Source organism: Meriones unguiculatus, chromosome 20 (genome assembly GCF_030254825.1).
Source record: "Meriones unguiculatus strain TT.TT164.6M chromosome 20, Bangor_MerUng_6.1, whole genome shotgun sequence".
Taxonomy (NCBI): domain Eukaryota; kingdom Metazoa; phylum Chordata; class Mammalia; order Rodentia; family Muridae; genus Meriones; species Meriones unguiculatus.
The window spans coordinates 14,471,951-14,499,664 of record NC_083367.1 but is presented as its reverse complement, the minus strand read 5'-3'; the positions used below and the strand labels follow the sequence as shown (position 1 = coordinate 14,499,664).

Genomic DNA, 27,714 nt, shown 5'->3' with positions numbered 1-27,714 from the left:
CTATGCCTGAAAGCATTTTCCTCTAGTAGTTTTAGTGTTTATATTAAGGTCTTTGATCCATTTTTAATTTTTTTGTAAGGAGAGAGATATAATTTTATTTTTCTTCTGCATATGGATGTCTAGTTTCACCAGGACCATTTGTCCAAGAGGCAGTTGTTTTTCCAGTGTGTATACTTGACCTGTTTGTCAGAAGTAGCTATTAGGATTATTTCTGGGATTATTTCTGGGTCTTCTGTTCTGTTTGTTGCTCTGCATGTTTTTTTGTACCAGAACTATGCCACTTTTGTCATTATGATTCTTTAGCATAATTTGTTTTGTTTTCCAGACAGGGTTTTCCATTTGTGGCTATGACTGTCCTGGAACTCTGTGCCACCATGGCCTGGCTTCTTCAGTATAATTTGAGGTCAGATATTCTACTGCCTTCAGCAGCACTGTTTCTTGGGTTGTCTTGGTTGTTTGGGGCTGTTTGTTTTTCCACGTCAATCTTATTAGTTTTGTCTGTATAGTTTGTGAAGAGCATCACTGGAATTGTAATAGGGATTGCTTAGAATGTATACATTATTTTTGGTAATGTAGCCATTTTCATGACATTAATTCTACGGATCTAAGAACATAGGAAGTCGTTCTACTTTCTAATGTCTCTTTAAATTCTGATTTCCATTATCTTAATGTTTTCATTGTAAATCCTTTTACCCCTTTGGTTAGGTCTACTCCTATGCTTTTTGTTGTTGGTGATGTTGTTTGTTTGTTTTTTTGCTTGATTTGTTGTTTGTTTTTTGAAGCTACTGTGAATAGGATTTCTTTCTCTCTCTCTCTTTCTTTCTTTCTTTCTCTTCTTCTTCTTCTTCTTCTTCTTCTTCTTCTTCTTCTTCTTCTTCTTCTTCTTCTTCTTCTTCTTCTTCTTCTTCTTCTTCTTCTTCCTCCTCCTCCTCTTCTTCCATTTCTTTCTCAGCATGTTTATTTTTGGTTTACAGAGAAGCCGCTGATTCTTTCCTTGATGTTGATTTTGCATCTTTGCTGAAGGTATTTATTATCTGATCTAAAACAGAAGCTGTTACCAGGGAGTGAGCTGCTCTGACAGGCCTGAGCCTGCTGTATTTTGGAGGAATATGGATGTCTCTGGGATTTTGGACTAGAAAAAATGGTTGGCTGTTGTGAGTGGGCTTAATAGGCTATCACAGCAGGAACTGGGAGCAATGTAGAAACTGGCTCAAGAGTTTTCAGTGGGAAACTTTTAGCAACTGGCCTAGAGACTCTTCTGGCAAGATTTTGGCAAAGAATGTGGCTGACTTTTACCAGTGTCCTAAGAATCTAGCTGAGGCTAAATTATAAAGTAATGAACTAATTTTATTTAGAGTAGATTTCCAGACAGCCTACTATTTTCTGTGTCATGTGGTCATTAGTAATCATTCTTATGAGTTTCTACAATGAAAAAGTGCAAGGGAGGGGCAAAGAGAAATACAAAATGAACAGTTCGAGAAGAAAAGCAGCACCAGGAATTGAATGCTGGAGACAAGGCTTGAGCTGAAAGAGATGAGAAGATTGTTTTTTTTTTTGTTTTGTTTTGTTTTTTTTTTAAGGCCTGATCCAAAATGGAATAAAGGGAATGGTACCCTCAGGGAAAGACCCCATTCAGCTAAGTTTGCTGCTTGTGAAAATGAAAGGCCTGATGTATTTTTCTGCTCCCCAAAAGCACAAAAGAGTAAAGGTTTGGTAGAATCTTCCTCCGAGGTTAAGGAGATCCTCTGAGGCCAGGATAGTGGCTGGGGGTCCCTCCATGGAGTCCTGTGAAAACAGATGCCAAAATATTACAGGTGCCAGAGGCATGGGGTGCCTGCCAAGGAGAGCTGCATAGGGGGGCATAGAACCATCCCAAGAGAAGTAAGTCTGCTGCAGTCACAGAATTAGAGGGGCAGAGCCATTTAAGCCCTCTGACCGCAGACGTGGAGTTGCAGGATTTGGAGTTTGCCCTGCTGGGTTTCATTCTTGTGAAACTGTGTGTGTGTGTGTGTGTGTGTGTGTGTCTGAGACAAGGTCTCATTATGTAGTTTTGGCTGTCCTGGACCTCACTATGTAGACTAGCCTCACCCCGAACTTACAGAGATCTGCTTGTCTCTGCATCACAAGGACTGAGATTAAAGGCATGCACCATTACACCTGACTAAGAAACAGCATTTTTCTTTCCTTCCTTCCTTCTGTCCTTCCTTCCGTCCTTCCTTCTGTCCTTCCTTCCTTCCTTCCTTCCTTCCTTCCTTCCTTCCTTCCTTCCTTCCTTCCTTCCTTCCTTCCTTCCCTTCCTCTCTCCGTCCTCCCTCCTCCCTCCCTCCTTCTTTCCTTCCTTCCTTCCTTCCTTCCTTCCTTCCTTCCTTCCTTCCCTTCCTCTCTCCCTCTTCCCTCCCTCCTTCTTTCCTTCTTCCTTCCTTCCTTCCTTCCTTCCTTCCTTCCTTCCTTCCTTTCTTTCTTCTTTTTTTTGAGACAGGGTTTCTCTGTGTAGCCTTAGCTGTCTTGGACTCGATTTGTAGACCAGGGTGCTGCCAACTCACAGAGATCCACCTGCCTCTATTTCCCTGAGTACTGGGATTACAGACATGTAGCACTGCACCCGGCAAAACCAGTATTTCTTAATATATGAATCTGTTTGTATTTTTAGTGGATGAATAAATGTATCTTACGTGAATAATGAGCAGCAGGAAAACCAGAGTCTAAGTTGATTTGTCACTTGACAACTGTGCTGGCTTTCCCCTCGTCTGGGACGTAGGTGGTGTGACACAGTCTGTGGTGGCGGACCTGTAGCACATGTGCCTCCTTCTTGCCATCACACAGGCACACGTGGTGCTATTCCTGCTAATCTAATCAAGTGAGAGCTTGTTCACGTTACAGGCGGGCATCCTGAATCCCGTGGGACTGGAGCTCATTGCGTTTGCTGGAGTGACGGAAAGATTAGAATTTTAGGAGGCCTGGAGGCTGTTTCAGTGAGATGTCTAGCCTTAATAAGCAGCAATATTGGCCCACTTCTTTTTTCATTTATTTTGGCGTGATTTTCTGTATTGTGTTAAGTTTCTACACGGATGTTGCTTTTCTGCCTACCGGAACGGTCTTAGAGGAAAACATAAGCTTAGTACCATTTTCAGCCTGTCTAGCTGGAATTCCACTGGATTTTGTTTGCATTTATTGGAGGCCTCCAATCCCCATCCTCCTCATGTTTTCTGCATGAGTTAATAATTTAACACACCTTTAATATTGTCATTTATTTTTAGAGAAAGGGCCTTCAAGATGGAAGAATAAACATCTTGATTTTGTTTTATTGTTGTTGTTTTTTGAGACAGGGTTTCTCTGTGTAGCCCTGGCTGTCCTGGACTTGCTTTATAGGCTGGGCTGGCCTCGAACTCATCCAGATCTGAGTGTCTCTGTCTCCCTGAGTGCTGGGATCACAGGTGTGTGCCACCGCACCTGGCTGACGTCTTGATTTCTTACATCTGATGACACAGCCTCTTGAGTCTTTTTAGAGCAACGCTTCTTAAACTTTTCCCACTTGTGACCTTGTTTGACTATGAAATTTTTACACAGCTGTGGATATATAGAAATATAAAGTAGGCATGCAATTGAAATCTTTATATATAGTATTATAGTTATTAAAGACGGAGGCAAATCTGCGCTGATGAGATGGATGTGTTCATTTTTATGTAAAGAATTGAATCTTGGGCAAATATTTGATTCTCTAATATGAAGAACACCTTGAGCTGATGCCAGTTTAAAGAAATTCACAGCACAAAATGGCTGAAGTACATGTAAGGCCATTTCAGAAATTGTTGGCCATTCTATGCTCATCTCAAGCCAGAATTTCTCTAACAAGTTTTTAATGAAACTCAAGTCAGCAACTCAAGTAACATCGTGAAAATCAAATCCAGGAGAATCCAGTCCAGAGATTTACCCCTTAAAACCCTTGCAGGGAGAGGAGTGGGGCAACAGAGTGCAGCCGCGGCTGTCTCCTCCCCTTAAGCCACTGTGCTTCTGTAAAAGCGGGGGTCTCTGTAGCACACCTGATGCCCTGCACTCCCCACCATGTGGTGTTCTGGAGTCCGAGGTGCTGGCGTCCTGCGGCGGGACAGCTTGCCCAGTGCCACGGGGATCCCTCTGTGTACTCAGAGCCAGGCTGCAGTGAAGTCATGAAGCAAGACTGAGTGCCACCAGCATGTCACACTCATTGTGTATTTGATTCAGGGTTAAATTTTGGTCATTGTGTGTTCAGAAACCTTTCATTGTTGCCAGATTTTCCCATTTCCCACCCCTTCACGCTCCCCGATATCCTGCCAGGGATCCTCGGGCAGTCCCTGTGTTTTGATTGCTCAGCACCTGAGCCTCCTGATCCAGTTTCCAGATTGCTAGGATTACAGTCATCTACAACTGACTGGACATGACTTATTTAAAAAATTTTAAAACGTTTTATTGGTTCTTTGTGAATTTCACATCATGCACCCCAATTCCATTCATCTCCCTGTCCCTTGTATTCGCCCTCTGCCCTTGCACCCTCCCCCTCAAAATAAAATAAAATAAGATAGAGTAAAAAACAGAAGCAAGCAAGCAAGCAAACAAACAAAAACCCCATCTTTTCATAGGAGCTGTAACTGTGTCACAGTGTGTCACACAGGACACCCTTTTGTCTACACATCTGTACTTGTGAATGTTCATTGCAGTGAGACATTGGTTTGGTTTGAGGCCTCTGGTTTCTGCTACAGTGTCAATACTGTATCCTCATGAAGACTCATATTGGATATCCTGTTGTTGCCCTGTGTCATGGAGACCCTGTAGCTTTGGACCTGCAGGACTGGCCCCTTCACGTGTTCCAGCAGATCCTAGAAGGGGGAGATGTTGGGTGGGCCAACTCAAGGCCCTGGCTTGGGACCTGGGTGGTAGCAGCATTGGTCAGCCCGTCAGCTCTCTTGTACCCTTGCCACCAGGGCCAGCTCTCCAGCACTGCCCCGGCCAGCTCACCCAGTGCTGCAGCTGGTAAGGGGTAGGGTCAGCTTTCCCTCTCTCTTGCCCTCAGGCTGGCTCACCTCTACCTCTGCCACCAGGGCCAGCTCTACCGTGCTGCCTAGGCCAGGTTTATGACCCACTCCCCCGAGTGCTACAGCCAGTGAGGGGTGGGGCCAGCTCTCCCTCTCAGGGCCAGCGAGCACCTTGCTGCAGACAGCAAGGGGCAAGGGGGCAGGGCATCTCTTCCTCACCCATACCACTGCAGGGTGGCCAGGCTTTTCTGTGTGTGGTGGCCGGCTATGGGCAGGGCCAAGTCAGCACACTGCCTTACGTTGCAGTCCAGACCAGGGACATCTGCATGGCCTTTGGGGGTTACTCAGGCCATAGGAATACACACCCAGACATGGTCCCTGACAATAGCGTGGGCCTGGATGTCCCCATGGCCACAAGGGGCATTGTAGGCTGCTCAGATCAGCATGTACCCACCTTGGCAGCATGGTCCTCAGATATCTCTGGTGTTTTTTTGAGACAGGGTTTCTCTGTGTAGTCTTATCTGTCTTGGACTCGATTTGTAGACCAGGCTGCCGCCAACTCACAGAGATCCACCTGCCTCTGCCTCCCTGAGTGCTGGAATTACAAGCGTGTGCCACCACGCCTAGCAGAAGCATTATTTCTTAATATATGAAGAATTTGTATTTTTAGTGCATGAATAAATGTATCTTATGTGAATAATGAGCAGAAGGAAAACCAGACTCTAAGTTGATTTGTCACTTGACAACTGTGCTGGTTTTCCCCTAGTCTAACACAGAGCCCAGCTGCAGCATGACTGTGGACCCAGACATGGCCTTGGTGGCAGCTGGGACCATGCCTCCTCATATCTGCCTGTTCCTCCTGACAGTTCCACCTTTCTCCACAGTGTATAAACCGCTTGGCATCGCTTTCTCTTCCATCTCTTCACCACGTTCTCCATCTTCCCTGTCTCCATCATGTATGTACCCACAGTGGCACTGCTGCCAGGTGCTTGGGTATCTTCTGCCTGCCCCAGGCTGTTATGGCCTTCAGAATTTTTTTCATTTTTAAAATACTATTTTAATACAGTTTTTCAAAATTAGTTACACTTTATTCACTTTGTATCCCTCCATAAGCCCCTCCCTCCTCCCCTCCCAATCCCACCCTCCCTCCCCTTTCTGCACGCATGCCCCTCCCCAAGTCCACTGATAGGGGAGGTCCTTCTCTCCTTTCTGATCTTAGTCTATCAGATCTCAACATTTTTAATTTGATAAGTATGAGTGCTTTGCCTACATGTTTGTCTGTGTACCATGTGTGTGCCCGGTGCCCTCAGAAGGACATGACTTTTAAAAAACATCTTTCTTTTTTTTTTTATTGTTCGAGGATTTCATTCCATATATTCATGTAGTGTGTGTTGATTAAACCTATTCCTCCACTGCCTCCTCTCCAATTCCTCCCCTTCTTCCTACAACCACTTTGTCCTCCCAACCTCATGTGCTCTTTGTTTTTGTTCAGTTAGTCTGTGTGTGAGAGTGGACCATCCACTGGAGCCTGGGTGTCAGGGGCTGGATCCCTGTCTTAGTTACTTTTCTATTGCTGTGATAACACACCATGGCCAAGGTAACTTATGAAAGAAAGGGTTTGCTTTAGGGCTATATATTCCAGGGGGTGGAGTCCAGGGCCATCATGGCAGGGAGTATGGCAGCAGGAAGGCAGGCATGGAGCTTGAGCAGAAAGTGAGAGTTCACATCCTCATCTTCAGGCAGGAGGCAGAGAATTGTGTGAACTTTTAAAGCCTCAAAGCTGGCAGCTGGTGGCATACGTCCTCCAGCAAGGGCTCGACTCCTAATGTTTTCCCAGCGCTTCTGCCAACTGGAGACCAAATATTCAAGGACAGAAGCCTCTGAGGGCCTTTCTCATTCAAACCACCACAATCCCATAGGGAAACTGACTCTCCACGATCCCTCCCCTGCAACCATAACTACCACTAGCTTCTCAGCTAGGAAAGGGCATGCCTTTTTAACTGACCATCATTCAGAAGATAATTTTTCATCATCTGCTGTGTTCTGGACACTTTCCTGGGTTTCGGACCTAAAACTGTGACTGATAGAGGTGTTTTCCAAGCTTGACCTCACTCTAGATCAGAAAGGACCAAAACCAGCAGTCACTGTCTCCTATGGCAGCTTCTAGTCAAATATCTGCAAAACAAACTATCAGTTTAACCCACTGTATCGGAAGGTATTCTAGAGTTGCTTCTACAAATAAGCAACTGAGACCTGGGAACGCTCCATCAAACACAGGTTTTTCAGCTGAGCTTGGTGGCACACACCTTTAATCATAGAACTGGAGAGGCAGAAGCAGGTGGATTTCTGCTTTCAGGACCAGCTTGATCTACAGGGGGAGTTCTGACTTACCGTGGCTACACAGAGAGACCCAGCCTCAAAACAAAGTAGATTTTTGTACTTGTTCCGGTTGACATAAGATTTGTTCTAGACGAGTTTGCATTTACAGAACAAATGTTTCGGGCAACGTACTTAAGGGATACATAGGATAAGAGATTACAACCTCTGTCCAGAATGTGACAAGTGGCCAGAGAAGGTGATAAAACAAATATTCTGTGAATTCAGGGCTGCTCAGAGACACTGGGAGCCAGAGGGAGTCTACTGGCTGGAAACAAAGCAAAGAGGAGTAAGTGACAGATGAGTAGAAGGTGCCTCAGTGTTCGGGTCCCAGCCCTGCCAGCTATGAGCTGTGTGACCACGGCAAGATGCCTTACCACGTGGAAGCCTCTGATTCATCTCAAGGAGAGGGACAGCAGGTAGCTGGAGACGTGACGGTAAAAGTGTCAGGTGCCGAGTACAGGGATGTGTGGCCCAGTGAATACAGTAAAGTTCAGTAAGTGGCCGTTTGCCTATAAAGCAGCAGTTCTGTGGGTCTGCAGGCAAGCACAAATAAGATGACATAATTACACAGCTTGGAAGAGTGCTTGCCACATGGGATATGGATGCACACAATAAATATTTACTATTGTTATGATGAGAACTCTAGACAGATGAGAGGAGAAATCGAGGGAGGAAACACATCGCCTGCACTGGGCCCTGCAAGTCCCCTGGTCCCTAGGGGCAGATGATGTTTATAAAATATGCAAAACTCAAACTAAGAGCTTTTAAATTAGGTGCGCTGAAGGAAGGGGCCAGGATTATAAGAGAAAGTTAAGTGAGCGGTTTCTGAGTTTCTTTTTGACTCAGATTCTGTTCTTCCAGCGTTTCTAACAATGCTTAAGAACGACCAGATGAACCCCCGATTCCCATTTCAGTAGAGACCCCAGCTGCAGCCTGGACTGCGCCGGCACAGCAATGCCTTCTTCTCTGTTTTGACAATAGCAATCCATTTTCTAAAAGAAGAAAACATTTTTTTGTCAGTTTCACTTGGCAATATGCCCAAGTATTTGAGTTGATGGATAAGTGGTGGTGAAAGCTTATGGATATTTTTAGTGACATATTATTTCCTGTTTGACTTTTTAAATTAGCTTTGGGGAGCCAGATTCAAGGAGAAGGGGGTTGGGTGGGGACGGGACTGCAGTCTTTTCAGGAAATTATCTCCAGGCAGTGCTGAGGTACCGAAGACCAGGACTTCACATACTTTGCTCAGTATGCGGGCTCCTGGTCTGCTGCTCAGGGCTGGTGAGAGAGGCCAGTCTAACAGGGTGATATGGAGCGGTGGGAAACTTAGTGCCATTGACTTTCCAGAGGCCTGAGGTCTGCAGTCTTTCCATAGAGCTGTTTTCATGACACTGTCCAGACTTGGACTGTAACCCAGTGCAGCGTTCCCTGTAAGAAAGCACACTTAGAAAACCCGGAACTCAGTATGTTTGTATGAATTGTGAGTGTCCAAGAGAAAGACGATGAATCCAGCATCCCTGGTACTCTGGAAATGGAATTTTCCAGTGCAGAGTGAAACCAGGGATTGAGATAGCCTTCCTGGAAAAGTCAACCAGAGAACACCAGGGCAAGTCATTCTTTTGCTGCTACCTGTTCTCAGCGAGTACAGAGACAGACAGATATTGGCAAACACTGTGTCTTTCCTGCAGTTAAATTCTGAACATTGTCCAGAGAGCATCAGCTGTCTGTGGAAAGCTGATAGGGTGTGGAGGGCAGAACAGTGCTCCCTCTGCCAAAGGTGTCCATTCTAGCCTGTCAAGCCTGAGTCTATGCAACTTGCATGTCAAAGTGGATTTTGCCTATGTAATCATGTAAAGATCCAGAAGGGGGTGATTACCTGGGTTTATCAAGGTGGGCCCACCGAAATCACTGTGTTTTTGTAAACAGGAGGTCATCAGATAAGAGTCAGCGTTGTGACAGAATCAGAGGTTAGTGTGATGCAAAGGCCACGATGCAAGGATGCTCATAGCCTTTGTTGGCAAGAGGGAGAGCAAATGGATTCTTCTCTCAGCTTCCAAGAGAAGTACAGTCCTATTGTAAGGTCCTGAACTCCAGTGTATAAAGTGTAAAGAAAAGTGTTGTCTAAGCTTATGGAAGTTTGTTATGGAATCAATAAAAAGCAAGCATATGTGGATTTCTACTGGTCCCTGCTGTTCCTGTGGTGGGGGAAAGAACTCACTCCAAGAACCTTCTTTATGTAATTCCACAAAACTCAGGGGTAGCACCAATCCAGTAACAAAGTGCTTTGAAAGAAGTAACAAGATCGGCCGCTGGCTGCGGCGTGCCATACAGTGAGTAGGTTGTACTTCATTCATTTACTAGCCCTGTGGTCACTATATGCACATCAGAGCTGTGGACAATGAGGCCAGCATGGACAAAGACCCAGCAGAACCACTGTGGAATGGGGCAGGTGAACAACCTGGCCATGCTTTCACGTGTTCCCTTGAGTCTAAGCATGGCTGATAAAAATGTTGGAGGTCTCAGTAAACTGCACAAGTTTATAGTCGAACCTTGTTTCTGGTGATCATACTTCAGTTCTAGAGGAACCCTGAGGTTTGTGTGGAGGTTTACAAAGGACAGCACCCAGCAACAAGGCCTAGTAGGTAATGAGAGCCTCGAAATTGGGCAAGGGAGAGACCGAGGGAAGCGCTTGGTGCTCTGAGGCTCATAGAGCCGAGAGGAGTTGTTCAGCGTTAGGGGCCTGGTCTTTACGTCCCTCTGCCAGCTAGCCTCTGTGTGGAGGTGGCCTGTATCCCCACAGTCTTGCCGGCTCCTTCAAGTCATCTTTCTCTCCGCTGAGAGCTTTCAACTTCCAGCTTTCAGCCTCCACTTTGATTTCCATTTATTACAGTTTGTTATATGTAGTTACTGCTCATGCATCTTGACCAAGACCACTTAAAGAAGCAAGAGTTTATTTGGTCTTACAGCACCAAAGGGATCTAGCCCAGCAGGGAGGATGGCAGAGGACAAAGCCAGAAGCAGAGTGCCTGCTTATCTCAAATTCCACCTCCTGTGACATACTTCCTTCAGGAAGGTCAGACCTGCTAAAGCTCTCCAGACCTTGCCACCAACTGGAGCCAAGAGTTCAGATGTCTGAGCCTGTGGGAGCCGGTTGCTTTCCCCTTTTGGTTCTTAGATCCCTATATGCATCTTGTTCTGTACATCTTGTTCTCCCTCAGCTCTTTATCCACAGACAGTGCTTGGCGTTTGACTGCTGCTTCTCTGCCCTGGGGGTCAGCCCTTTTGATGGCTGGTGTGACTGATCAGCTCCCATGTCTGTAGGAAGCGCTTGCACTCAGAAAGAGTCAGGGCCGTCTCTGAGGGTGGTATTGCTAAGAGGAGACTGCAGCAATAATAGGAGACTGCCACAGATTTCTGACAGCTTGTTTTAATAGGTCCACATTGTAACACTTGGGCTAAACAGTAGCTAAGAAGAGATTTGCTTGTGCTGCTGCTGTCCTTAGAAGGCTGTAGATGGTCCTGTCTGTGATTTCATTTAGTTTTAACATACTGGTATTTGGAGAGTTTGGAGGCCTTGTGACAAACCAAGTTAGACCCATCAGTAATGGCAGCCTACAGAGGTTGTATTGAGAAGGATTTTGAAGTCCAAAAAAGCTGCTGTCTGATTGGGAGCTGTTAGGCTGCCCTGGATGTATACCCGGAGAGGGATGGGACGCTGAACTTGAATGTACCCGAGTGCCTGTCACTGGACTAGAATCAACACAGTGGCCTATGACTGACCTCAGGGTCCTTTATTTTTAAAACTATATCCAATGTGTACTTTATTTTTTTAAAGATTTATTTATTTATTATTTATACATCATTCTGCGTGCACACCAGAACTCACTATAGATGGATGGTTATGAGCCATCATGTGGTTGCTGGGAATTGAACTCAGGACCTTTGGAAGGGCGGTCAGTGTTCTTAATCTCTGAGCCATCTCTCCAGCCCCCCCCCATGTGTACTTTCAATATAGTGTGGGAAATACTGGAATTTTTGACTTGTTCAGAAGTAAAACAATGAATGAATGTAGAGTGATGGTTGAATAGTTAGTTGTCTGATTCCTGGACTCTGGGAGAGACTAGAGAATAAACTAAATCTGAAAATATATATGACAAGGGAAGAGATGGAAGGAGAGTGATTTGTGTCTGGGTTTGGACAGTGTTTTAGGACACAGATCTATGGCTACACTAAGATCATTCTAGATCCTAGGAAACTGAACCTGCTGCTACAGGGAGAGAGAAGAGAGGCTTAGAAAGAGAGACAAAAGAGCAAGTGAAGAAAGAGAGAAGAGAACCAAATGTCTGGATTATATAGTAAAGAGGAGGGGGGAGGGAGGGGAAGCCCCATGTCTGGGCTGGAAAGTTCAGGGTAGAGGACAGGGTGTGCCAGCCAGGCCCTGCAACAGGCCAGGTCCTCTCTGATGTGGTCTGAAACCCCACAGTCATAGGTAAGGAAATAGGGTATTCCCCCACAGTCTCACAGATCTGATCGCTATGATGTCACATGAAAGCAGCACTTGCTGGGGCTGCTATGAAGGCATCTTGGTTACATGAGGCTGCGTCATGGGCCTGCAGGGCTTTCTTGTTGAGTCATGAGACTGTCCCTCTGGTTTAATCATGATGTGTCTTTGTTCCTTAGCCTTCTCACACATGAAAGATAAGCCAGTAATAACTGAGCTGCAGAAGTAAACGCATTTGCCTTTTAAGTCCTTGGGTAATATGTTTAAAATATAAGCCCTAGTACATCATTATTATTTCAATAAAAGGAAGAAAACACCTAAAGTGAATGTAAGGAACTTGATTAAGGTAAATTTTTAAAAGATTTATTGATGTGTATCAGCGCTCTGTCTTCCCGTACATCTGCATGGCAGAAGAGGGCAGCAGATCCTGTTATAAATGTTTGTGGGACACCATGTGTTTGCTGGGAACTGAACTCATGACCTCTGGAAGAGCAGCCAGTGCTCTTTTAACATTGAGCCATCTCTCCAGCCCCCTTGATTAAGGTAAACTGACCAGGCAATTTTGAATTAAAATTCATGATCCATTTCTAGTTCTCAGTCTACATATTGAATGATGACTTAGCACACGCGGTGAGTTTGGTGTTCTTTATAAAATCATATACATATATGATTTTATGGAGGAGGAGTCTTCTAGAGGAATGGCTCAGTGCGCAAGAGTGATTGATGGCTTCTTCCATTTGAGGACCTGCATAGGAAGCAAACGATGGCTGCACATACACTGCTCCACTGTATGTTTGGGCTTGCTGGCTGCCAGCCTAGTGAGAGACAATGTCTCAAAGGCATGAGATGGAGAGCGACAGTGTAGGCCTGCCGACATCTCCTGGGACCTCTGCACACACGTGCACACACATCACACACATATACATAGGTGCACACTCACACACAAAATGAAACAGTCCCATGCGAAGGCCTTGCTTCTTTTGAATCCACGGGGCTATTCTGAGATTTTTGTTTCCTCACAGGAGGTGTTGGGTTTTACCTCTTTGTCATCCCGTAACCCAGAGTCACAGCGAAATACGGAGGTATCCTGGAGAAGCTAGATGCAGCCACATTGGAACGTTAGCTGCACACGGCCCCACTTGAGCGTGCTTGTGCTCACACCCCATGGTGCTCACCCACCTGGCAGCTAAGTGCATCTGAGTTCAGATTCCCCATCTGTAGTAGGGCTCAAGGCTTGCTCCTTTGGGCCTAGATAAGAAATTCTGAATTGAAAATAAACACTTTAAGTGTCATCAAATCTAATTAATATGTAAAGACACTAAGATTGTCAGCAAATACTTGGGTTACTCTATCCTTGAATTTTTCATTTACTATAAGTGGATTCTTTTAAGTTTGTTCAAAGGTGAATTTGCAGTTTACCAGGACCAGTCTGCCCCTCCCTAACGCAAGTATCACACAATCCAGCAGCTCCTCTAATTAAAGGTCTCACAGGCACCTAAGATTCCCAGAGCCAATTAAAAAATGCCCACCCTTGTACCTCCCAGTAGATTGGGAAGCTGCTTGGCATTTGCTGTGATTGATATGAAAAGTAGTAACGTATTTTTAAGCACACTTTAGCACTGTTGCTACTCTCTGGGGACCAAGCTTTCAACACAGCAGCCTTTTATCCTCCGCACTTTTGGAGTGTGAGAATACCATGAAGGCTGCTGCTTGCATTGTAGCATTCCTCTGGGCTGGCAATCAAGGCCCTGCGGAGGGGGTGGGCAGCTGCAGCCGGCAGCTGTCTCGTCTGAATAGCATTTGCCTCCTCTGCTATTATCCTGCCCAAGGCGCCCTCCATTCATATTCATGGCTTCAGTGCTGTGGAGCATCCAGGCCAGCTCCCTTTGCACCTTTCACTCCTTGTCTTTCTAGGAGTTTCTTGTTGATTTATAGGGAAGCATTGGACCGATTCAGAAAACTTAGAGCTAGTGAGGAGACACTCTACTGGGAAGAATTTATTTAAATGCAGTAAGTTATAGCCCAATCTGTATAACTTTATATTCACTGTTGTTATTTAATTCCATTAATTTCCCACTAATTAATGATTAATTGGTTCTACTTGTATGGAAACTACTTTCATGCTGACAAGAGAACCCCTTCCCCAGAAAAGCATTTATATTCTAATTAGGGAGCTGTACATATTCAGTGCAAAAAAATGTAAAAATACCGCATTTAAATAACGTACAAAGAAGGAATTTAAAAAACACTCTCATTAGCAGTAAGCAGCAATTGCTATTGAGTCCCAGGGAAATGCATATGTATATATTTTAGGAAGCCAGGAGCATTTTAGGCATACTGTCGGGAGCATGCTATTCCAAAAACACAGACGACAACATAAAAATGAAACAGAATAATGTAGGGTAAGGCATAGCCTTTTCTACATCATCATGTACTTGTTTGTGTGCAATACTAAATCATAAATATTTCCATATCAAAGCATGTCATTGGAAATTTTGTCTACACAGAAATTCACTATTTGGGTATTCTGTGATTTTTGGAAAGTTTGTGTTTTCCAAATTTGTAAAACAAATTTTAGCAAGTTGGATCATAAAGTTCTGCAAATAGGCTTTGTGGAAACACATGGTCTTTCCTGAGAAAAGCTTCTCAGAAGGATTTGTGAGTCAGAAGGGTATTTGAACTTCAAAGTGACCTCCATGGAGCTCCATGACACTGTAAGGCCCCAAACTGGAAGGCTGTGCAAGAGCCTTTCCCAAACCTGCTCTCCTCCAGGTGCTTTCACCACAGGAAGAAGAGCAACCACTTCCCAGTGTTTCTTGGACAACAGGAAAAAGAAAGCAGAGTGTGGCCTGCTAAGGGTATTGGGAGAGTGCAAACAGTGGGGGCCATGCCAACCACCACTTGAATTAGCATTTGTTTTCTCTCCTGTGTTGATGCACGACAGAATGGGTAATTCTGCAAGAAAACAGAAATAACTGCTGGGGAGCATCTATTTGCTATGAGAACCCTTGGGATCAAGAAAATAAGTACTTCATAACAACGGCGTAATGAGGCCACTGGGGTGCTGAAGGCATTAATTAATGAATGATTTTAAAGTTCCCCAGTAGCTTAGCGAGAGAGTTCAGAGTGGATGGATTCCTTTACTCGCAAAGACTGGCCTGGCTTGTTTAAAACACACGTAATTCGCCATCTCCTGTTATGAATGAGATGCACTATCATGTTCTCTGAAGTCATGGTACCTGCTGGGATGAGTCACAGTTACTTTCCAACATTCATCTTGTAAATCTAAATTTTTGCGCATAACTGGAGGGGTTGAGAAGTCCATACCATACTGTTTAGATGTCCCAGTTTTGAAAACAAGAGTTATGGGAAGACGGGCTGTGGACTTGCCGGTAGCTAGACCTTCAAGCTCTTAGCCATGCTCTACAGCTGGATCAGCTATGACAACTGCTATGAAACTCAGCTTTTTCATTGATGATGCATCTGAGATTTTGGGGTATGGTCTGGGGGGTTGAGCTGAGGTCACGGTTATGTAGACTCACTGTGTAGAACAGGCTGGCCTCAGACTCATAGAAACCCACCCGTCTCTGCCTTCTGAATAGTGGGTTCATAGGTGTGCCCCACCATGCCTGCCGTGGTTTTGGTGTTGTCCACAGATCAGCAGGCATTCCTGGTTCCTGTAAACCTCCAAGAAGATTCCTGATTAGAGGGACATGTGATAATCCTTGCTGAGGGTTCCCCTGATTTATTTCAGGTGGGGCTGACTTTATGGGTTTATTATTTAGGGAGTGAGACATAGGGGAAGAAGTCAAAACGCAAACAGGCAGAAACAGATTGGCTAGAGTGAAGAGGCAGGTAACCTGCCCATCTGGCACAAGAGTGCATGGAGCTACTTCAGTAATTGAAAAATATGAAGTGGGAACTGAAAAACACAAAGCGGGAACTCCTTCATATTTTTATGCAAAAGCCAACCACTGTTTTCTGAGGCTTCATTCCTCACTCCTTCATTTATTTATTGACCTGTATCCTTCATGGAGTGTTTTCCCTTAGGGCAGCAGCCCCTTGGCCAGGGAAGAAGGGGCTCCCAGTGCTGTGGACCTCTAGAGTTCTAAGTCAGTGGGGTCGGTGGGTGAATTCTGTGCTGAATCCAACCAATGGATGGAACTGACCAGCCCTGCCTCACACCCCTTCCCGGAGTCACCCATTTAAGACTGTTTCTGCTGCTTTCTGCTGCAGCCTCAGCTCTCAGGCTTGGCCAGAGAGTTCAGAACAGCTCTTAGTTAGAAGTGTAACCTCCTGGGCCTTAGAGCTAGCTGGCTCAGCCTTTAGATCACTTGTTGCTCTTCCAGAGGACTTGGATTCAAGTCCGAGCACCCATATGGTAACTCATAATCGGTTAACTTCAGTTCCAGGGGATCTGATGTCCCCTTCACCCCAGGAATGTGGGTTTGCTTGGTTCCATTGCATTGTTGTTTCCCATGTGCTGTGCACACAGACTCCCTAATTTTGGAGCCACTGTCATGCAGGCTTGCTTTGCAGCGAGTTCCCTTTCATCTGTCAGTTGCACGATGGAAATTCAGTGAATTAAACCCAAACAGCTCTGAAACTGGAGTTAATTACCTTCTGCTCTGATACAAATTGCTAGCTGTTCTCTTCTGGCTGGTGTGATGCCTGGCAGCTGTTGGCTCCTACATGCAGTTCCAGTAAATGGTTGAGTCTATTTGTCTGCTAATTTGTAATGCTAAATGTTAATTGTTTTTCCGAAAATCTTCAGGTACACTTCATTTGGGGCCATTGGAAGGGATTCCCTATTAGGTATTTGGCCTGGACCTGTTTCTTTGCTAGGAAACAAGTTTTGCTCAGGGAATTCTTGATGATCGATTAAAAGAAAAACATTTCTCAGAGATGTGTATGTACAAGTTTACAGTCCTACAGAATCTTATGAAGTCAGGGACCTCCCCTCCCTCTGCTTTCAAATCTCATTTACAAAAGTCTCTTTTCTTCCTTAAAAGGATTTTCAACTTTTCGGTGTCTCAAATTGGAGTTTAAGATGTCCCTTACGGGTGTCAAATAAAGGGCGTTCCTAACATAGGAAATGCCCATGGTCATCTTTAAGGCATTATCTTTCTAATCTAGAATATGGAAAGGAGTGATCAGTACAGGTGTTTGTTCTTTCTTCCACGCTCCACTGTAAAGCAGTTTGTTTGACCATTTGGGAAGAGAAAAATACCCTTATTTAGGCACACCTTCCCGAGCTGTCTTGTAGAACTTCAAGGTTTCCTGTGATTTGTAAAAAAAACATTTTTTTCTCTTTAATAAGCAGCACAATTTGCCTCAATCTCTGTTTCTATAATCTCTGGAACTGGTCCCACACCCTCATCACGAAGGTATTTAATTTGTGTTTTGACATCTATGATAGCCTCACATGAAGCTATAATGTTACTTGTTCCCTGTGGTTATTTTGTCCACACTGAATAATTATCTTATTTTTATAGAGAAGTACTATGTCCTGTATGAGCAAGGATTTTGAAGTGAATCCTGTACTAAGGGCATATGCAGAATTGTTATTCCTATCTTCCTCTCCCTGGTATGTGTCAGTTTCTGAATTTAAAAAAAAAATCATCATATACCATGCTGTTTGGGGCTTTGGCTAAAAAAAATATTTTGGTTGCTTATTTTAATCTTTCTTGAAAGATTTTTTTTAGTGTGTGTGTGTGTGTGTGTGTGTGTGTGTGTGCTCACCACCTGTATACAGTGCCCAAAGAGGCCAGAGGGTGTAAGATTCCCTGGAACTGAGGTTGCAGGATTGTGAGCCCTATGTGGCTGCTGGGAACCAAACCTAGGTGCTCTGTAAAGGCAGCCAGTGTTCTTAACCACCAAGCCATCTCTCCCGCTTACACCCTCCCTTCTCATTTGCTTTTGTAGGCTTACATCTGGCCTCCCTTTGACCTTCCAACTGTGCCCACAACATTTGATGGCATTTATTAAAAATGGTTGGTATTTCACATGTCTGCATGCTATGAGCAATGAAGGCATGTGAATCAGACCTGAAATGTCCTGGTTGGAAACATTGACCTGTAGAATTGTGAAGGCAACTCATGGAAGCTGCCCAGACCTCCTCTGCCACTGCTCAGCCCCTGACAGACTCAGCGTGTGCACGTGTTGTTTCCTCTGACTTTGTGTCCTTCCTTGTCTCCTACCAAATCCCTGCTTCCCTTTAATCACCAATTTCAAATCTCATCTCCCATTTTAAGTATGAGCCTCTCTCTTACACGCTGTTATTTGCTGCCTCCTCTGTGAGCAATCTCATAATTCTGCAGGCAGGAATGATGTTTTCAGTATTTCATTATTGAGGATGTTAGGGTGGGGTGGGAATGTATAAAGATGGTCCCCTGTGTCTCTATCAGGAAGATCTGTACCTTGCTCTTCTTTGCTTTCCCAGGGCCCTAGTGCACTGTAAGTGTTTGTTCACTAAAGGCACTGACCTCAGCTCCCTTAGAGGTAGGAATCTGGTTAATATACAATAAGAGGACTGAGCCAGATGTTGTTAAAACACTGTGTGAAATTTTGTTTGGACAAAGGCCTTGAATAAGAGGACTTGAGTATGTGGTGAGCCCTGCTTGCCTGTGCACACAGAGGGAAAGCATGCTAGTGCAGTGAGAAGCTTGTCTGCCAGGCCACTTTACCCTGGTGGACAGAGAAACATGTTAGTTTGTTCTAATGTGTTTATCAAATGTTAGATTATTCTTTGCCCAGTGTGCTGGATGGGTTTTTATGTCAGCTTGACACACGCCAGAGTCATTTGGGAAGAGAGAACTTCAGTTTAGAAAATGGCCCCCAATAGATCAGCCTGGGGGAAGTCTGGAAGGCATTTTCTTAATGGGTGGTGCCCATTGTGGGTGGTGCCACCTCCTAACCCCCTGCCCTCTAGGCAGGCAGTTCTGGGATGTTTAGGAAAGTAGGCTAAGCAAGCCAGTGAGCAGTACTCCTCCATGGCCTATGCTTTAGTTCCTGCCTTCCGGTTCCTGCCTGCAGTTCTTGCCTGACTTCCTGGGGGATGGCCTACAGTCTATGAGATGAAATAAACCCTTTCCTCCCCACACTGCATTCTGTGTTGTTTGATCACATCATAAAAATTCTAACAAAGACAACACAACTTGTCTTGAATCATCTTTCTTCCTTTGTGGCTATTTTAAGTTGGCCTGCTGAGTTTGATTAGCCATATTAAGGGATCATAAACTTGTTGAAAGGTTTCTAGTAAAGCTTTTATGGTCATCAGAAGATAAATAGACTATGGTGCCTCTTGACACGGAACTAGAAGTGACTAGGAAACCTGGTTAATTCCACTTCTAGATCCACTCATTTATCCATAGGCTCATCCTACGCATGAACAGATGTTTCACCAGAGGTTCTCTGGGTGCCAGGCATTATGCTATGTACCATGCAAGCAGACAACAACAAAGCACAGCCCCTCTGACACAGATCTCACTCTCTTTTAGGAAAAGGGAAGACCGGAAAGCTGGCCTTCATCTTGACAAAAGTTATGACAGGGTGCATAAGTACAGAGGGGGATGCCTCAGCCGTATCCAGGGAGGCAAGAACAGCTTTCCAGAAACTCCTCTAATCTCTGATCTAAAGAATGAGCAATAGAGAGCCATAGGCAGGGTTGGCAGGGTCCAGAGGAGAACAATACACAGGCCAGGAATAAAACACACAAGGGCCTGGAGGCAGAGAAGATGGCCTTAGGGGATGCCGGGAGTCTCTGGCTGAAGAAATGAATGTAAAGAGAAATGACTGGATAGATCAAGAGAGGTCCCTATGGCTATGGCCAGGTGCTTTAACTGTGCTGTGAGGGCTGCAGAGCATCTGGAGGGTGCTGGGCTTTGATCATATTTGTGCTTTAGAGGGACCACTCTGGCTGCTCAGTGTGGAAGATGGATGCGGTCAGTTTTTGAAAGCAGACGTGCGCTGGGTCTTCTTCCGCCCTCTAATACATTTCAGTAAAAGTAATTTTATGATATTTTCTGTCAGGCTCATCAGCCAGAGCTTAAAGGAAGGGGTGTGACCTGGAGAATCCCCTCTACCATCCCATTCTCAGACCCTAACTGTTTACAGCATGAAATGTCCCAGGTACACAGACATAGAAAATCGTATAGGATGAATATGCAGCACTCTGATCTGACAGAGGTAAATACTTTTCCATATATGATTAGGTTAGTCTCTTCTCTCTCATTCTCCCCACCATTCTTTTTTCAGTTTCTTTGTCCAACATTAACATCTACCTTGTAGTTAGTTAGCATTTATCTATTAGGTAGATGATAGGTTTTGTTTTGTTTTGAATTTTAATTTTAATTTTTATATTAATTACAGTTTATTCACTTTGTATCCCAGCTGTAGCCCCCTTTCTCATTCCCTCCCAATCCCACCCTCCCTCCCTCATCTCTTCCCATGCCCCTCTCCAAGTCCACTGATAGGGGAGGTCCTCCTCTCCTTCCATCTGGCCCTAGCCTATCAGGTCTCATCAGGAGTGGCTGCATCGTCCTCCTCTGTGGCCTGGTAAGGCTGCTCCCACCTCTTGGGGGAATTCATGTCAGAGACAGTCCCTGTTCCCCTTACTAGGGATTCCAGTTGAATACTGAGCTGCCATGGGCTTGTTTTGATTTTTTTGAGACAAGTTTTCTCTGTGTAGCCTTGGCTGTCCTGAACTCACTTTGTAGACCGGGCTTGAACTCACAGCAATCCGTCTGCCTCTGTTTCCAGCACGCTAGGATCAAAGGTGTGCACCACCATGCCCAGCTTAGATGATGAAATTTAAGTAGCCCGGGCTAACCTTGAACTCCCAATCCTCCTGCCTCATCCTCTCAAACAGATAGAATTACAAACATGTGCTGCTGTTCTTGGCTTCCATGTACATATATATTTTTTTAGATTTTTTAAACATTTTATGTGTATGAGTGTTTTGCCTACATGTGTGTATGCATATCACATGTGTGCCTGGTGCTAATGGAGGTGAGAAGGGGGTGTTACAGGAGCTGGAGTTACAGGTGGCTGTGAGCCAATATGTTGGTGCTAGGAACTGGGCTTGGGCTTTCTGGAAGAACAGTTAGTTCTTTGTTCTCCTGACTTTTCATCTGCAGTGAAGGTGGCAAGAACATAGTTTGTTCTTCCACAGGTTGTACCTCACAGGATGATACTGAGCCTTAGCTGCTGGCTGAGCAAAACAGGACATAAGTTCTTTCCATTTTGTGGTGTGATGTTTTCCTTTCCAGGGCCTTACCTCAAGCTAGGACGTAGGCTTCAGCGTGTATGTCCCTCCAGCAAGCCACCCCAAGGCCATTCCACTCACCTAGAGGGCCACTCTACGCACAGAGAACCTTCACAGTTGGCCGCTTTTCTCCTAATTAGGAAAGCCCTTGCCTTGCCGCCTCCAGCTTGGGTTGTATTCTATACTGGTGGTACAGCTTCTCTTCCCCATGGAGAAATGAGATTCATGTGAATGAGAGGAAACTCAAGGCAAGCGTGACTTTAGTTCAAGAGGACCGGCAGTAACTCCTACGAGCCCTAAGCCCATTTCGTGCTTTTGACAGTGAGAGCCCCGGATTAGGCACCACTGGGTATGCAGCTGAATCTAAGAGAAAGAAGCCTTTGCTTAGGGGACCTGCCGCCTTCAGAACTGCCTGAGAGTGAGGGAGTGCCACACAGAAAAGGCTTTTCTGTTGGATTTCTATGCATAGCTGAAAAAAAAAGCTTAATGACAGGGGAAGAAAACCACAATGTGAAAGAGGAGAATGGAGAGGAAAAGTAAAATGAGATGCAGTCAACACACCCACTTTTACCTCCCATGGATGCCACATATTATGATGCCACCAGGATATAAGAAAGCTTGCAGACTTCCAGCTTCAGGGCATCATAGGCCAAGTGTGAGGTTGAGATGGCGGATGGGTGGTCCTCAGGATGGTGGCCAGCCTCCATGTTTGTTAGGTCTCCGGATTGATCTGGCTTGCAGACCTCTCTCTACTCAGGCTAGCTGCTACACTAGGCTGCTTCACTTGAACTCTGATCTAGAAGTAAAAATTATTTATCAGCCATAGAAGGACAAAGCCAAGTGGTGGGAAGGCAAAAGCCCTAATATTTTAAAAGAATCAAGAGGCAGAGGAAACTCAGTAGCCTTAGGGTGAGAAAGTTTACAAAGAAACTGGCACCCTTCGGGGTCATTCAGATGCAGACACAAAAGCTTTGATTTCTGAGGGTCAGTGGTTTAACAGCCCTGACATAGCAGCGTTCAGTGGGAAGCCGCTGGACCACAAGTCACAAAACAGGGAAAACAGACCCATTTATTCAGTCCATGACTCAGAGGACAGCACAAAGGACATGCTTGCTTCAGCCCACCCATACCCCCTACATCTCAGGGGCCTGATGTGGGCCCAAGTGAGTTCTGTGCACACAGGGCTCTGTTTTACAGCTGAACCCCATGAGACAGGGAAATCCCTGTCTTCGAAGAGGTCTCACACATCTTCACTTCCATTATCTTTGTTGCCCTGGAATGTGAAAAGTCTCTGGGTAGATGATGCCTCTCTCTTCACTGTGATGATGGGGAAATCTGTGCACTCTCTGATCTGCAGGCACACAGCAGCTCTAGCTCTCCAGGCTATTTGCTGCGCTAATACCGCAGAAAGGATAACCTGGCACAGATTCATAGAAACATCACTGAGAATTGTGGTCCAGCACTAAGAACTCTTTAGCTGCCTCGTCACTTCCTACTCTACACATAGCCAAGCCCCGTTTCTCATCTTTTGGACTAATGAGAAATCCATATGTTCTTTCTTGCATTACATTCTTAAAAGTACTACTGTTAGTCACACTGTCCTGGGTATTTTTCTTCTTTTTGCTTCTAGAAAACTTAACATAGAGCAAGAAATTAGGTAGCCCTCAGAATTCTGAATGCTAGGTAAAGTATTTAAATAAATATGAAATTCTAAAATTTGGGATGTCTTGGGACTAGTTCAGCTATGTCTGACTCCCTCAGTGTCCATGCGGAGTGGGACTGACTCATCACAGCATCCTTTCTGTAGTCTACCTCCATGTGCCATCAATGAAGCCTCAGATTTAAACGAGTCAGAAGTAACCCACTTTATTTCTTAGAGTTAGAACTGCCAGACTGCCTTGTTCCAGATCTCTTTTATAAAGGCTTGATCCATTTAATTAAATGAAACTTTGATGCTTATGAAAGAAAATGTTGGGCTGGAGAGATGGATCAGAGGTTAAGAGCACTGGTTGCTTTTCTAAGGTCCTGAGTTTAATTCCCAGCAACCACATGGTGGCTTGCAACCATTTATAATGGGATCTGGTGCCCTTTTCTGGAGCACAGTGATACATGCTGGCAGAACACTGTATAAATAATAAATTTAAAAAAGAAAAAAGAAAGAAAGACAATGTTGGGCTCTCTTATTTATACACAACCAATAAATGTAAATGCGATTGAAGCTGCCAGCACTTGTGCTTATGTATTCTCTCTCTCCCTCTCCCTTTTTCCCTCCCTCATATAGATATATATATATTTCATTCATATATATGAATATATACACATATATTTCATTTCTATATGTACATATATATGAATAAAATTGGGGCAAAGAGTTCTGAGAATATAATTCAGTGGTACAGCCTTTGCCAAGTGTGCACAATCTCTGGGAACTAAAACAAGGTAGGTCATAAGTTGGTTACGTCACCTTTTAAAGTCCTACCAAATTAAAGTATTGGCCATAGTCATTTGTCACAGGCTTTTTCACCTATCTGAGTTATTTTTAATAGTGGCAATTAAGTCCTTCAGTGCATACATATGATGTGACAAAATACCTCAGGGAAGCAGTTTAAAGGAATAAAGATTTCTCCCCTTTCCCCTTTGGCCTATAGTTTCAATTCAAGGTCACTGACTCTATTATTTCTGGGCTGTGGTCAAAAGGGTGGACAGGGTTGCCTACGCTATGCAAGTCCGGAAGCAAGGAGAGCAAACAAGGCCAGACACAAGATAACCCTTCAAACGCATACCTCTAGCAACCCGTTTCTTCTAGTAAGGTCCCATCTTCTATAGTTGTTACCACCTGCCAAGTTCTTAATATACCTGGATATTACTCCACTTCCTCCATCAGACCTCTAAAGATCCAATCGTGGCTTGCTAGCTTAGCTCCCACCGGCTGGTGACCAAGCCTTCATCATGTGAGTGCTTTGAAAGGATGCTTCATAGCAAAGCTGTAGCACATGGCGGGTATTAAGGACATAAGAAGATGGACATGTGACAGAAGACACTAAAAGTTCTAGACTGTGAGGAACAATGCTGAGATTATAGACTTCTGCATTTGACAGATTTTAGAAGAGTTCAGGGGACCTGTCCCCAGATATTTCACTTTTCAGATGGCCATGGGAAATCACTTCCAGTCTATGTCTTACCGGGCGGGGTGTTTTCCTGAAACCCTGTAGTTAGGAGGCAAAGCTCTCCTTTCAAAGACACACTTTTAGGGGCCTGGACAGCATGTCCTGCTCTTGCTGAGGACCCAAGTTCAATTCCTAGCTCCTCCATCAGATGGCTCACAACTGCCTGGATTCTAGTTCTGGGGGGCCTGACACCTCTGAACTCTACAGGCATCCATCCATACATGCACAGACTGACAAACAGACATAGAAACACAAAACTAAAAGTAACTTAAAAGTTTAAAGACACATTTCTATGACCACCATCTAAACCAGTTTCTGTCTCCTCTGCCAATAGTGCTTTCTCTTGTCACCTTTAGCACATGGCATAATTTGTAACCATAAATCATGTGTGCCTGTGTGTATGTAAGCAACCCCCCCCCCAAAATTAACTATAGACTCCATTAAGAAACGAGTTCTGCCTGTTTTATCTCTCACAACAAACCTATCCTGATCCAATAGGTCACAAATGTTGACTGGACAAGTTCATTGTCGATTTTTGACTCTTCATGTAAAAAAAAAAAAAAAAGTCTTTCTATCAACTCAGTGAGTTTGCGCTTAAGTGCTTTGCATTTTTATAGACAGAGTAGTTACATTATCAGATGGTGTCTTAATGCTTTTTTTCTATCACTGAATCAATATATTCACAATGCCTCCAACTCAATAAACACCAAGTGAGAACAAGGAGAAAAAAAAAATCACAGCAGCTTTGCTCTTCCCATCCCGTAGAGAGTTAGGGTAAGGCAGGAGCTCTGGGGTACAGAGAAGGAGCAGGATCCAGAGGCCAACGCACTGAGCCATGCCACCCGTGGGAAATGAGGAGCCTGGGACTGCTGGAGGCCGAGCTTAGGGCTGTGTGACTGGGGGGGGGGGGCGACGTGGCCCTTGGCTGGGCGAGTAGCTTGGGGGCGTCCCTTTTCATCTGGGAAGGAAGTGGGTAATGGAGACCACAGGGGAAGGGGAAGGTTGGCCAGGGAGTCTCCTAACCTAAGCCCCTCTCCCTTCTCCTGGTACTTGTGAGGGCCAAGCAGTGTAAGCAATGGCAGATGTTTGAAACTAGGAATTGTTGCTGTTGGAGGAGGAAAGGGCAGTGGCCTTGTGGGAGGAGGTGCTTGCGTTTGCTGCATAGGGGCTGTGCTGTGGGCTGATGGTGCTGGAGTCCAATTCTGCTGCTTTTCAGTGGTCTTGGCCAGATTAGGTAACTGTTCTCAGTTTCCTTATGTGAAACCTGGGAATAATAATAATAACAACAACAATACCTCATGGGTATTATGAGGATTACATCAACTAATTTTATGCAGTAAGAGATATGTGCAAATAAATGATTTGCCATGGTCCTTATTGTTCCTGACAATTTATCACCTTGTGAGACTGAATATCTTTGAGACACCAGCTGAAACTGCCCACCTAGCAATAGAAACCACCAGCCCGGGGCTTGGATGAGCGGACTGTCTGAAAACCTGTGGCAGGACTGACTTTCTGGGATGACTCATGTGCTGACAAGGTTAAAAGCTAGCTGTCACATTCCATTTACTAAGGTTTAAAGGTCTCTGTTATTGTATTCCCCAAGGCGAGTCCACATCCAGGGCAGGTACCTCAACCTGACTGTATGCATGGAATTCATTTAGAGAGCCCCTGCCTGGAAATGAGATACCTACAGAAAAAGTCTGAGGACGCCTTGGATACTGAGGTTTCAGGGTGGAGGTGTGGAGAGAGGCAGGAGGAGGAAGGAGAGGAAGAGGAGGAGAGTGAGATAGCACACACTAGCTGGCAGGCAAGTGGGGCAGAGTTGTTGATGTGTTCTGGTATTGGGTCCCCAGAGTAAGCGCAGACCCAGGAGCCTGAAAAGCAACAGGGATGGGAGAAGCAATGTCAAGGGAATGGTCCTGGGATCACTGCCCAGGGAGGCTTCTCCATAGCCCTTAATGTGGGAAGGTGAGGGGGACTCCAAGATTAGATTACGGCATTTGCTTTCCAGGTTCTTTGGGGCTTTTGTTTGTTTGTTGTTTGTTATTGTTGTTGTGACAAGTGAAACTAGAGCTGATGGACTTTCCTGTGCTTTCCACTGGCTGTATCTCACTAGTCATTTGTGCAAACAGAGAAATGCCCACTTCCAATGTCTTTCTGCTTCTACAGTTTTATTTTTATTTCAGAGTAAGTCTTTGTTTTGTGAGACAGTGTTTCTCTGTGTAGCCTTGGCTGTCCTGCACTTGCTTTGTAGACCAGGCTGGCCTTGAACTCACAAAGGTTCAACTGCCTCTGCCTCCCAAGATCTGGGATTGAAGGCCTGTGCCCCCACCAACTGGCCTTAGAGTAGTCTTAAGGAAGCTAACTGGAAGAAACTGGCTAGGAGGCTTGTTGGGTCAATGTTACAATGACTGAACTCTCCTAGCCTTAATGCCCCTTTTCTCCACATTAAATGCAAGTATACATAAAAGACTCATCATCTGATTTCAGCCCACTCCCTAGACAGCCCTGAGAGGTGGTGTCTTTGCAAAAGAAGGTTGCTTAGGAACCTCAGGTAACACTTCTCTCTTGAGGCATCTTCTGCTTCCCACTAGCTCAGGTGGAACTTGACCCTTAGCCTTTGGAGCTCAGCGTGCCTGTACCCTGATCTCCTTTGTTCTCCTCTTGCCCCTAAATGAATCAGGCCCCTCCTTCCACCAGAATTTGGATTGGACTGAAAGCCATGTCCTTTCTTCAGCCCTGTGAGAAATCTAGTGGATTCTCATTGCCTTTCCTCCGATTTGTAACTTTTCTGGAGACTTCCTGGAGGGTGGGGAGCTGAGCATGGGCCCCTCCACTTAGGCTGGCGTTGCTGTACTTTCTCCAGCACCTCCAAACCATAGAGGGGACCAGATCTTTGAGACCTTCTGAAACCCTAGGTCCCCTTCTACCCACGCACATTCCGAACACGTCAGCATCTACTCACACCCCACATTAACTGTAGTTTTTGCCTCCTGCCACGAAAAGCTTGTTTATAATTTGCTTTTTGAAATCTTTTGACTTGTAAGTATCTCATTCAACTTAGGATTGGCTCATATTTCTCAGGAGTTATACACTTGAGAGCTCTTAAAAATAAAATTATCCTATGGATTATTTTCATGTAAAATAACATTTTTGAATAATAGATTTAGCAAAGGGGTGACTATCATACATTTGTAGACATTTACTTCAATCTTGAGTAATTTCCTGGTATTTTTTTCTTGCGCTGTGGAGACCATGGTCTCTTTCAGACCATCAAATCTTAACGTACAACACGGAGAAAAGGTTCAGCTGGAGGTGCCACGGAGCCTGACAGCTAGCGTTCAATGCCTCAGACCCACATGGTGGAAGTAGAAACATGGCTGCTGTAAG

The 27,714-nt window shown here is 44.9% G+C and overlaps 1 protein-coding gene across 5 annotated transcripts in view; it reads left to right on the top strand.

Annotated features, from left to right (window-relative positions):
* The window catches only part of Mob3b (MOB kinase activator 3B), a 182,048-nt gene that overhangs the window by 17,799 nt on the left and 136,535 nt on the right, over positions 1 to 27,714 (top strand). The window contains exon 1 of one of the 5 annotated variants that reach the window (XM_060373399.1): positions 224 to 403. The exons of the other annotated variants lie outside the window; for them this stretch is intronic. The gene's annotated coding sequence lies outside the window, so the exon portion shown is untranslated. Of the gene's footprint in view, positions 1 to 223; positions 404 to 27,714 lie in introns of those variants that run through there. 5 annotated transcript variants of the gene reach the window in all.